This window comes from Perca flavescens, chromosome 22, assembly GCF_004354835.1.
Source record: "Perca flavescens isolate YP-PL-M2 chromosome 22, PFLA_1.0, whole genome shotgun sequence".
Classification (NCBI taxonomy): domain Eukaryota; kingdom Metazoa; phylum Chordata; class Actinopteri; order Perciformes; family Percidae; genus Perca; species Perca flavescens.
The window spans coordinates 9,452,223-9,465,956 of record NC_041352.1 but is presented as its reverse complement, the minus strand read 5'-3'; positions in this window follow the sequence as shown (position 1 = coordinate 9,465,956).

Sequence of the window (13,734 nt, the reverse complement as noted above, 5' to 3'; positions counted from 1 at the left end):
AAAGCTATGAAAAGTTAAGCACTGTAATTCTTAAGCATTCCACGTTTTTTTTTGTTGCTGTATTCACTACATTGTAACGGCCGCTGTTTAAAGTGATGGTTCAGAGTAATTTCACCCTAGGCTGCTTTGCACCTTGACCTTGAGCCAAACAACCCCCCATAAGCTTTTTTCCCTTGTTATAACGTTGGCTGAGTTAGCGTCTCGGCTGCTACGAGATCCCGCGACATCACGCACAGAGCACATCTATTACCGGAAGAGACTACTGGTAAAGAAGAATCAAGAAGCGAATGAACAGCAGAAGCAGCTACTGCAGCGTGAGGCGATAGGACAAGATGCCATACAGTTGTATATATCCCGGCTGCGGTTTAAAAGTAATAGATGTTGTGCTCTGTGCGTGATCTCGCGCGATAGCAGTTGAGAGGCGTATCCATCAGGCAAGTGTTATTTAAATATACTTCTGGTGTAGTTACAAACTTTCTAATGCCTCGTTTCAGAAACTATTTGTACTACTGTAGAAGTTTGTTATCATTCCGGGCATTATTAGTGGAGTAATTTACGAGATACAAACGTGGATCAATTAGTGCCTGCACTAAGCTAACCAGCTGATAAGACTAACTCGACCTATGTTATGACCTCATAAGGAGCAGCTTCCAGATCAGCCAATCCAAGCTTTCTCAAACGCAGAGCAGGATACCCAGGGTTTGGTTTATACCTATCGACATTTCTAGCCACTGGGGGATCATAGGCAGGCTGGGGGAGTGCATATTAATGTTAAAAATCCTCAAAGTGAAATGTTCATGCCATGAGACCTTTAAACAACTAGTAACTGCTGCTCGGCATCATGGAGCTCGTAGTCTCCTATAGTGGTGTGCGATATTGCAAAATTTGGTATTAATCCGATACCAAGTAAATAAAGGGCCAGTATTGCCAATACCAATACCAATACTCTTTTAATAATTAAGGTGGATTCATCATCAAATTCTCATGACCTTTAAGTGGGATTATTAATAAATTGAAACCGAGGACAGAATTTTCATATGGTTGTATACATTTGTTGTATTACCACTGTATCTTACAGCCTTTTTACAAATTATACAGCTTGCCGTTGTTTCATTTTTGGCCTGAAAATATAGTCACACAACGCTCCTCTTCCTCTCCCGCCATTGTTCTGCTCCATCTCTGTCCTGCTTGTGTGTGTGTGCTGCTGGCTGCTTGCTTGCTTGTTTGCCTGGCGCCGCTGAGTCACATGACGGTACAACATCAAATCACAAGAGGGGGGAGGAGGAGCAAAGTGTGCCTGCTCTGCACTTTGACAGGAGCGGGACTTAAACAGACAGCCAGGTCGTCTCCCTGATGAAACCGCAGCAGTGCATACTCGAGAGAAACTAAAGTATCAATCTCATTACATTGGTATTGATCAATATCAATATCAGTTGGTATCGATATTATCAATATTTGGATCGATCCGCCCACCACTAGTCTCCTAATTTCGTAGGCTATCATACATTTTGGTGTGCATACATTTTCGTATGATATCATGCGGATCCGTTCATGAGAATGCGTTGCTTAGGGAGCTGTCTTCCTGCCTCTTAATGGAGAAAATGACTTGCATTCTTAAATGTAAAAGGGAGGCCTTTGACTCCACCTGGGAACCTTTCATTCATTTTATGGAAAATGAAGATATGTCTGAAGCATTACAAGAGGCTGAGGAAAGGGGCAATGTTTGAGTGATGAATGGCTTGCTATGAACAGAAAAAGAGTAACTTGTCATTTAATTGATTATTTCCTTTTCTTTTTCTTTATATACATTTCTTTATTTGCTTGTTTTCTGCAGTGTACTTTCTGTTACAAGTACTACATTGTATATATTTTACTTTAAGTAATGTCTTGTCAGTTTTTTGTGACATGTTCGTTTTGTTTTTGTCTTTGACATGTTGAAAATTAGATTTTTAGGAGGAATTGGAAGGAGGTTTTTAAGGATGGATTGACACACAGTACGGCTACTCTCAAACTGACACAGCAGTATGTGCAAGTGCAGGCATGTGGGGGGGTGTGCATATTTGCTAACAGTAAATACACATGTGTCCTTCATGTGATTGAAATACCTGTTTGTGTGTGCATGAGAGGGGGATGTTATGCTACTTTTTATGAAAGGTAATGTTTCATGTTTCTATCAGTGGTCCCAATAGGGGTGCGTCATCATTTAATGACACACATTCAGCAGAATAGTTTGACATGTTGCTGTCTTGCAGAGTTTGATGAGGATATTATCATGTTTGCTAAATATGGAGCTAAAGCCAGCGATAGATAGATAGATAGATAGATAGATAGATAGATAGATAGATAGATAGATAGATAGATAGATATTGTCCCATTGTTTTCACAGTTTGTTTCATGCACATGGGAATATACACGGACAAATAGATCAACAGATGACATAAAGACAGACAGAGACCGAAACGACAACGACACCGGGTCTATACAAGTCAGCGAGATGATGATTTTAGCTTAGCATGAGGTGACCAGATTTCTGAGACAAAATCTGGGGACATTTTCAGCTCAGAAGCGTAAATACCTCCAAAACAGGTAATGTTTTTATCTTTGTAAAACTTAAAATGGGGACACTGCCCCAGGGGCGTAGAGCTTTACTGGGGCACAAGCCCCCCTAAGGGGGTCCATGGGCATGCTCCCCTGTAAGAAAATGTTGTCTATTTTAACGTTTAAATGCATCAATCTGGTGCACTTTGAAAAGAAATTCAAAAACAAGATACAAAAGAAATTCAGAGGTATCTATGGATGGAAATATTTGTGCTGTAGCCTGAACAATTTTGCATTTCAGAATTTTAACCATGCACACACAGGTTGAATAGTTTTTTTTCTCCATATTTTTGCATTAATGTCACTAGGAAGCATACCAGTATAAATATATTCATATATAAGTAAGTGGGAGTGTATGGAATCTAGCAATATAATAACCATTATGGTGGGATACACTAGCTAAGTAATAATGAGAATACATTATAATTTTATCCCAAAGTTGGAGACCATGTAGAAATTTTGTTGCAATTTCAAAACCGGATTACCCGGGAGTGAGATGTTTGTGAGATATTTCACAGAGAGTAATGGGTGTGCAGAGATTTATGCAGAATGCAAGAAGTTGGTAATTTCATGGCGCAGATTAACACTTTTGCATGCGCTATATCCATGTCACATTCTCATTAGGGGCTGAGCCCCCCTAAAGGTCTGATCCTAGAATCGCCCCTGCTGCTACTTCATACTTGTACTCCACTACACCTCAGAGGGAAATGTTGTAATGTTTACTGCACTACATTTATCTGACAGCTTTGGCTTTATTGCTTCACACTGGGCTTGTTTCTGCAACAGCTCATTGAGTATTGGATACAATTAAAACTATTGAGGAAATATTTTCCTTAGACATTGGTCCAGCATTAAACAAGATCGCTGCAGTCGGCAACGGTGAAAGAAGCTACAATGTAATAGGACGTCAATTGTCCAGCTTGTTACGTTCATAAAAGTGCTTGTTTTGGCACTGACAGGCTCAGATTAATATTTTAAGTGTCTGACAACATTGTGGAAAGGATTTCTAAGGAGGTCGATTTTTCTGTTAGAGTAAGTTCCTTTTTTAAACATAAAAAATCCGCAAATTGCGTTCGCTAAACCCAACAGACTCCATGTAAATAAACAGTAATTTGTGCATGTAGGGTATAGTCAGCGTGACTATACCTTTGGTCAATGTTTTCTTTCTTTCATTCCAATTTCAGGTCAGTCACAGTGAAAACTGGGGACATTTCCGGGGACAGCTCCAGCCTGGGACAGGTCACCGAAACCGGGGACTGTCCCCGGAAACCGGGGACGTCTGGTCACCATAACTTTGCATACAGACTGGAAACAGGATGACTTTGGAAAACTTTTTTTATTTTGTATCTTGTTTTTTAAATTCAAACTGAAATGGAAAACCGAGTCTAAGCTAAGCTAATCACCTGCTCTATCTTGATATTTACTGTACAGACGTTCCCGCACACGATCCTCCTCTGTGCACCGAGTGGAGGCCCAAGCTCCCGCAATGACTGGGCTAATAGCATTTCGCCAGAAATCAATGAAACAGAATGTAGTTATGAAATATTTAGGTTCAGTCCCTGCCAGCACTCATTCACAGCAGCCTGATAATAAAGGAAGCAGACTGGTGGTCCCATGAAAACTAGACCACAATCTAAGAAGGACACCAACAAGAGTCCAGCTCTGTGAGGCTGTACGCAGGAGTAGTGGTGCTTGTCCTTGCAATTGTTGTCAGACATTTCACTCACAACCACAAATGTCAACCTTATGGGCGTGCTAGAGGAAAAGTCAGGGGATCACCATAGTTAGTAGGATTAATCCTCTGTAGACCATGAATGTCTGTACCAATTTTCATGCCAATCCATTAAATAGTTGTTGAGATATTTTAGCCTGGACCAAAGTGGTGGACCGACCAATCATCATGGCCATCTCTTGGGCAATATGGCCAGCATGGCTAAAAAACATAATGATTCATCTTCTAGTGAAGATATATATCTACAGCTAATTTCACAAGAATGTGACCTTTATTGTTGTAATATGTTGCACTGTGTCTGACTGACACACTGACAGATCAGAAGTGACACAAACTTAATGTACGCTGTTCATAGCACCAGCCTTTTCAAAGTAGGGGTGGTGTCATTTGACTTTACATAATCTAAATGAAAACTGTACAAATGGATTATTTTATAGCTCATCCCAGATCCCTGAACTGATCTCTAAACCTCTGAGTTCACTCACTTTGATCCGTGATCCTCTCTCTCTCTCTCTCTCTCTCTCTCTCTCTCTCTCTCAAAAGCCCCAGAGGAGTTTGTGAATCAGAAACACATCAGGCAGATCAAACAGGGACCCTTCAATACGGAGACCATGAACAGGCTGAGAGTAGAGTGTGTGTGTGTGTGTGTGTGTGTGTGTGTGTGTGAGAAAGGTGAGATTCTGGGAATACGCAAGTAGAGGGGAGAAGTCTGTGTGTGTGTCTGTCTGAAAAAGAAATATTCTGTACTGTAAATATGCTTAGTGTGTGTTGTGTTTGCACAGGACAAAAGGTTGAGTGATATAGGATATGACCAGGGTGTGTGGAGAACGAGAGAATTGGCAAAAAACACTTGGCTAAAATTGCTTCCAGCTTTAAAAGAAAAGAGGAAATACCATTCTGGGAGAGAGATCCTCTGCGTCGGTGTTAAACATCATTGGCATTGTTCATGTCTTTCAGAGTTAAGCTGAAACACCTGCTCAGAGAGGCCCTGGCAAGCTGAAAAGCCAGTTTTTCTGTGTTCATTATTAAAGTTTGTCTTTAATACAAAAAGATTTGGACTGGAGAGAGTTGTCATATAATGGCCTCGGTTAACCTGCTGGGGCCATTAGCATTTAGTTCAGCTCGGCTCAGGAAGGCTGAAATGTTCCACTGACTAAAGCACAGTGGCAGTTTAAGGAGAAAATCACAAGGATCTGCTTGTGTTGAAGATGTGCTGCAGACAGAATCTTGAACATTTAACTTCTTTTTCAACGCTACTCTAACAACATTTGTTCTGTTTTTACAACTCAAGGTGCAACAAGCTTCCATGACCCACAAGTGATGAGTCAGTTCCTAACTGCTACTGCACAAAAAGCCTTTAAAATCCAACCTCGGCTGGTTAAGTGGATCTAATAGACTGCATTAATATGCAATGCCCTGTTTTAAATGTATTTGTTGAAAATAATATGAAAATAAATAAATGCCAACAGATATGGAATAAAGACTAAATTTCTAATGAATGTATTCATAACTTCCTGGCACACTTTTAGGATACTCACACATACTGTATATGCAGGGTGGTAGCTATAATAAGTACACTGAGGTCATGTCCTCAGTATATGTTGGCGGTTGTGGAGGTGATGGCAACCTGTTACTATGTGCAATATAGGTGGAAATTGGAAGATAATATTTAGTGACTACATCAACTTTTATATAGAACTTTAGGTCTTGGGTCTAGCATGTAATTTCCTGTCATATGTTTGGCCTTATAACCATGTTTTTTTGGTGTGGTTGAAGGAAAATGGTCATAGATGCCAAACCATTAGTGATTTAAGATATTTGTCCCTTTACAACATTAAACATTTGGGAGGATTGTGTTATGAAGTTTGTATTTTACTAGGAAAGTGGAAGCTAGTTGGCCTTTATTTCAAACATTAGTGCTGATTTCCACTAGACACTTTTGTTAGGTTTGTTAATTCAGCGCCTGCTGAGTCATTGGAATCTACCAGACACTCAGTGCTGCTTTAGTCCTGCATTTTAGAAAAGAGTGGGTCAAGCTTGCAGTAGTTGTCTCTCTTTAATGGGTCCAGTGGTGATGGTGGCAAATGACCAGACCATCAAAACTCACAGCAATGGGTAGTCTTGTAACCTCAGCACGTACGGTGTCAAAAATTAACTAAAATCACAGATAAGACGAGCAACAGGTAACATCGGCCCCCAAGCTGGTTAACTGCCTGTGTATCTGTTGGACTTGAAGTGATATTACGAATAACTTTTAGTACCCTCCAATACAGATATTGCATTGAATAATAATAGTCAAAACAATCACCAAATAAAAATCCCCCCTTATGCAAAGTTGTCACACGGAGGACCATATTTGTAAAATCCTGGCTACGGCCCTGCGTATATGGAATTAAAAAAAACCGGAACATATTGTGTTAATATATTCAGTTAAGCAGACGTTGACTGAAAGAATCCGTGAAAGCTCAAGTGTTCAGAGGGTGCTGGCCGATCCAAAGTTAAATTTTGCATTTTTGTGGTAAAGCATATAGAAAGCAGCTGAAAGGCAAACCCCATTAAACAGCTCCATATTTGCCAAAAAGAAAAAAAGTCAGACATTTCCTGAATGGAGTCTTGTTGCTGATCAAATCAAACACACATGTTGCACATACCATGCTAGTGATTAAGTATAGCTGTATAGCTGACAAACATAAACTGTTTGGGATTTTTTTTTTCTGTTTTTGACATCTTTTGATGATAATCAGTGGGCAGTTTGTGATGCCTTAAGATGATCACTCAGTAGAGGACATAGTTCACCCACCCACCTCGTCTTATGTAGGATTCTTTGGCTCTTCATCTCTTTCTTTCCCTCCATAGAGTGCACAGTGCACACAGTATCTTGTCATCGACCATTTGGGCCCAGACTGCAGCGCCAGATGGATAAAACAAGAACCTTTAAGATTGTGAAGTAAAAAAGAACATGTTCCAACTGCTGAGATAAGAGGCAAGATGTTTAGACACATCCATCTAATCTTTACCACATAGCTGTTTTATACAACCAGCCTCATTGATCATAAAAGATTAGTCAAAGATGTATCTCAAGAGGCAAGGTCAGTTTGTGACGGTATATTGTGTTGATTATTTATTGAACAACATGATGAGTTAATCACAATGTCTGTGTGAATTGAGGTTAAAAGCTGAATAATAGCATCATCGTCACAAAAGAGGTAAATATATACATATATATATATATATATATATATATATATATATATATATATATATGGACACTGTACTGTTTATTTCTTGCTATGAGCTTTTTGAGAGCAAATCACTGAATGTGTTCTGTCATATCACTTGTGAAGCGTACGACTAAAATGTTTTATTCTTCTCCACTGTATAACGACCTGCGTGCATTTGCAAAATCTCACATTGTCAAACAGTATTCTCCACAGCTCAAAAATATTGAAATGTTGCATTTCAGTAATGTTAAGTCTCCCCCAGCATTTTAAGTTAATATTACTGGGTCATAGACGAAATAAAAAGTAACCTAAATCTCACTTTAAATATGACAGAAAAACATTATGTTAAGAGTACTTTCCATTGGTTATCTTTTGTATATAAAGGCTTTCTGCAGGATCAAGTCCAAAATGAATTCCCCTGATGTTTTCTAAAGGAATATAACTCCTTTAATGTAATCCAATGTTTTTTTGCTAATTGATCGTGCGTTACTCACTTATTCTGTCACATAGAGTTCCCCGTGAAACCTCAGGGGAAAAATCTAAACTTTGATTTTTTTTGTTTTTGTTATCCAGGAGTAGGTTGTATCTTCAAAGGTATTTCCATAATCTCACAGTTGTCCTGTCTGTAAGGTTGGCATTGGGAACTACAGTATATGTGGCCAAATGATGGAGAAACAAAATGGCACTAATCTCGAGCTGAACCCAAAGTATTTGCGTGAACACTATTCAAATTAGACTAAAATTTCACTGACAAAAACTACAATAAAATTCTAAAAGTAGTATCGCAAAAGCAGGTGCCAAAAATGCTATACAGCTGGTAAACCTCATATCACCTTGGTGCACCTGGCTAGTTCCAGTTGTATCCAAGGTTGCTTCTACAAAGAGCTAGCGCCACGATGCTGCAAATAACAGCTCTCTCGTGTGACTTTTAAATGGATCCATAGCCTAATATCCTCACATGTCCTCCTGTTCACCCCAAGGGGCCTCTGAGAAGATGGCATCCTTTAGTGTCTCATTGAGCCAATCACTCATATGACGAAAAAAGCTCTTCGAAGGCAGTGATACCCTTGAGGGGCACAATTAACCTAGTGAGTCTGCAGTTATAAGCATGGGTACATATTTGGAAGCACCAACCCTTTGGTTGGCCTTATGAGACTGTTGCTTGGTCAAATCACCATTGATCACTGGAGACTGTCATGATGATGGACGATGTGCTGAGATTTCCATTGTGTATACGATGAGCAGTCTTGTATAATGTACATAAATCAATACTTGAGTTAAAGTACAGGTAAATGACTTGGGGAGAGGTTAAAGTCACCTTTTAGACTATTAATTGTGTGATATTTACTGTACTTAAAGGTCCAATATGTAATATTTGTACTGTAATAAATCCAAAAATGACACCAATGCCTCATCAGATATTAAGGAAACATGTTAAACTGAAATACTATCTTTTCTGACAACAATGCTAATGTCAGTATTTTTTCTTTTTGAAATTTACATTCCGTGACGGAATTTATGTTTATGTTTTGATCTGTGTGTTGTTATCAACGGCCCAGTTTGACAGCTAGGCCGGGTTGCCAGGTATACCTGTAAAAACGTAAACCCAGCGCTCTACAGCTGTAACGGTAGTACAGCCATGAAAGCAGCAAACAAACGAACAGGATCAACGGAGATAGATTCTACATGACATAAAAAACAGTTGCGTGACCAGAGACGTAACAATCCCCTGGTAAATATTGGAGATGTATTTGAAAGATGGAGACAGCATAGATCCCAAAAGGACGCAGAGTTGGCTTATTTTCTCCTGAACAGGTAAGCATTAGCTTCAGGCTAATTTATCACAGCTAGCCTACTAGGGACGAGCATTTTTTGTCATTTCAACATTTGTGTACTCACATTGAATTATATAGCTAGAGTACCCGAGTTGGTTACTTGCAAAAACAATTGAGACATAGTCAGTAAAGTGATCCCGACTGGTCCTGGCTAACGCCGCCATGCTAACCCTGCTAACTGTTAACGTTACCGGGAGGACCAGGCAAGCAGCCCATGGCTGTTTACAGCATGTAGCCACCTCAGCGGCTGGAGCCGACAACGGATGAGTTATTTTAAGCCACGAGAGGGGGGCTGTAAATCGGAAAGAGAGGACTGTGAGTTTGCAGTGTGTTTAGCGATTGTTGCCGTAATTCTAAGCCAATGAAGTGTGTTCCGTCGGCAAGGTAGTGGTATTTCTAGCGTTTCGTATTATAATTCTAAGCCGAGGAAGTGTGCCTGACTGGCGTGTGGAGAGGACAGTGAGGTTGTTGTGTTTTTAGCGGTTCATACTGTAATTTTAAGCCGAAAAAGTGTGTCTGTCAGTTGGTTACAGAGCTCCGCGTGAGCACGGGCTATTATGACTGTCAATATAGCCAGCATCTAACGTTAGCTACTCCGCTGTGCTGTGGAGTAATGTCTGGCTATGTGAGACTAGCATCTAACGTTAGCTACTCCGCTGTGCTGTGGAGTAATGTCTGGCTATGTGAGACTAGCATCTAACGTTAGCTACTCCGCTGTGCTGTGGAGTAATGTCTGGCTATGTTAGAAAAGCGTCTAGCAACATTGTTGTGAATGCTGTGGTCTCAGCCTGGCAACCCCCGTGAACTTCGAGTCTGGGCAGGAGGGGGCGGGGGAAACGACTCTCCAGTATTTTGAGTTGGTAGTGCAGTAACTATTTTAACCGCTAGCTGCCAGTATTACATACAATATTACATATTGCACTTTTAAGTATCAAAAGTAATTTTCCAATTTTGAATGTACTTAATTATGAGAAGTAAAAGTAAAAAAACAAACAACTTAGCATACTATTCAGTGTTTCCACCCCTTCTTAAACATCAATTTCAAGGCTTTTCCAGGACTCTCCAGGTAAAAATCCCCTCACGTTAAAGCAACAACCACTGCATATTTTGAGAGAGCTGACATCAACAAAGAGAAAAAACGGAAACTATCTAGGAGCAATGAATCACCAGACATGCTTTTTTTTAGCAAAAGTACTGAAGTAAAAGTACATATACGTAAAAATTCTACTTAAGTACAGTAACACTGAAGATGAGTTAGATGTTATACGGTGGCTGGACATTTCACGTGCTGCTTTCAACCGAGTTAATGTGAAAAGGAGGCAGGCAGAAGAAGAGAAAAGGTTAGGAGCTCAAGAGAGCAAGATGAGATGGTGACGACAGGTCAATGGGAACCTCATCAGGGGTATGTCAGATATAAGTCAAAGGCAGGGCATGGCTGTTGACAGGACTGAGTGCCATATGCTGCTGTCCAACCCTCCCACTTAGATTTACAGCTCACTTGCCCTTGACAAACCAGTGCCTTGAGATACAGAGGATTGTTAGGAGCAGAGTTTGTACTGGAATGTCAATGCGCCTAGAGCGAACGAGACCCTTAGTTTAGCGAAAGAAATTCTAAGACTTCAACTTACAGCTGAGGCACAGCTAACTGCACATATTGAGCTAAATTGTAAACTGTCTCAGATGACCTCCCTCTGAGACACAGACTAGCATTTCCTGCACCGGTCTGTGCCATGAAGTTGAATCAAATTCTGTTCAATTACTTTCTCCTCTAAGTGCACCATGACCTTGGGTGAAAATATACAGTACTGCAGGGCCAGCAGGAGTGGATGGAGATGGGACTCATTCTGACGATCTCCAGCAGAGTGTCAGGGGTTGATAACACCCATACACCCCCAAGTGTGTCCAACTTTTCAAGGTTTCACACTTTGGACATAAAAACACTCCCCTAAGGCAATCGTACCAGCTTGAGTTTTATGCCATAGTATGCTCTAACTCCATAAAATCGATGTCCTCTTACAACTGACATTGCTACCCAAGCAGCAGCAGTGTATTTTTTTATTGATCATAATTAGGTTTTTTCCTTTCCTCCAGCCTCTTTCATGGCTCATGCCAGCAGCAAGCGACACTAACAATAGGGGGTTAATGTCTTTTTTTTTTTTAATGGTGCCTTCATAACTCCTTTCTGCGTATTAAGATTAGGTTTATTATTATTGCTATCATAGGTGCACGGTCATCATAAAGGTTTCCCCAATTCAACGATGCACAGGGATGGCCACAATGCAGGGGTTCAGCAGGTTCTCAGCATACCACAGGCAGTTTGCCTAAAGGAGAGATAAAAAATAATGGAAGATGTTGTTTTATGATCCTTTTCATATTTGTCAGAAAACAAACTTGGGAAGACTTTCAGTTCTTACTAATACAATATCTTCCACTGCAAGCCTCGCAACAACTGTTGCTGGCCACTGGCAAGAAGTTTGCTGGTTCATTGGATCTAATGTCTAACTTGTGATTTCTTTACTTTATCAAAAGAGTTGGAATGTTAGACTCTTGCTCCTTCTAGCTTGGATTCCTCCTTGTATTGCTGTTGAGTGTTGAAACTTGGAGAAGACCACTTTAGCTAGTCTTATATGTCGGAAATATTTTCTTTTCTTAAATTATAGCTCTTATTTCTTGAAAATGTACCATCTTTGCAGGTAATATCCAGAGCAATAAAAATGTTTAAGTGTTTTGGCCACACTCTTAAGATTTTGGTTTTCCATCTAAATAGTCAGATCACTCCTATTGGGGATGGTTGTATAGAGGACATTTCTGTTGATTACAGGCATAAAACAGGGAAGAATTCAAGACGTTCATACAATTTTAATGTTTAAACCTGGTACTTTGCCAGAGGGCATTAACTGAAAGGCCTCCCAAATTTCCTCCTTGGTAAAATGAACATTTGGATGGTAATGGCATATTCTGACACCGCAGGCTGGGAGCTCCTCTCCCAGTATGTAATGTCTTGTTTTGAGCCGTTAATTCACTTAGAGGTGAAGAAGGATTTATAGAAATCATGAAATGTGCTATTAATGACCAGGGGAGCATTATCTAAGTAATGGGTCCCAGACCTTTTATTCTGTTCTGTTTCCATATGATTTGTTGCTGACTGGGCCTGTTTCCAAATTGGTAGTATTTTTGTTTATTTACAGCTGATTTATTGGCATGTTGTGTGCAGTCAAGCCACTTCATAAACCAGTCACGTGGTATGGACTGGCAGCGAGGCTTCGGATGTCATCAATGACGTCATTCGCCTAAACCGATACAAGCCTCGACACGCTTCGAAGCCTCGGCACAGAACGTAACCTCGCTAGTGGACAGCCCAATGCGCACTAAATTTGTATCTGAACACACATTTTTTGAAATATGTGATATAGTTTCACAATAACGCATGTGAAAAATGTCTCTAAATGACCTTCTAATAACGAAGTGATTCTACTGTATAGTTCACATACTGCACTCGTATTGTGCATGTGATGAGTAGTTCTTTCTCAAAAGTAACTCTTCTACTTTAGTATAACTAATATTTTCTTTTTAAAGAAATAGCAATTGATATTCAGCAAGTCCAGAGGCAACTTGTTTTATCCGCCCAAGAGTCGAGAGCACACTATTCCTTCATGGCCAGATGTTTGGCCTTGGTTTAAGCTTGCATGTTGTCGAGTGAGAAGAAAAAGCTGTACTGTAACAGCACAACACTAGTTTTCTCAGAGAACCTGGCGAGTGCAGCTGATGCTTGTACACAATATGAGGGAGGATTTGTTTTGAAAATGACCCGTAATCCAATCCAAGCTCCCCAGTTCCTCCCTGATGGGACTCCCTCGCCAGCCTCTGTTGTTTTCATTTTTTTTAAACTGAAGCTGAAGCACATTTTCAGCACATTTCATCTCCAAATGAGCAACCTCCTCTGCATGAGCGTCCAGTACATGTTACACTGGTGTTGCTAAGCCGGGTGCCCTTGGTTAAAGGAGAACATGCTTTTTCAGCATGTTTTTCTCCTGTGGTGAGCAAACCACAGGCTTTTACAATAACAAGCTTTACCAACTGAGCTGCAGAGGACCAGTGTGTCCATAGCTGGCTACTCTGATTAGAATGCATTACTGATGTTATTCTTTCATATATACCAAATCACAAATGAACGGAAATAAAATAAAAATAAAACGTTTATTTTATAAGGTTATGAATGAAAGGGAAGTGGCAGAAGGTAAGCCTGTACAGAAGGCAAAAGGCTTCATAATAGCTCAGATATATCAAATATTAGTCATGCATTCACACTTTACAAATTCACCTAGGAGCGGAACAAGCGGTGAAACAT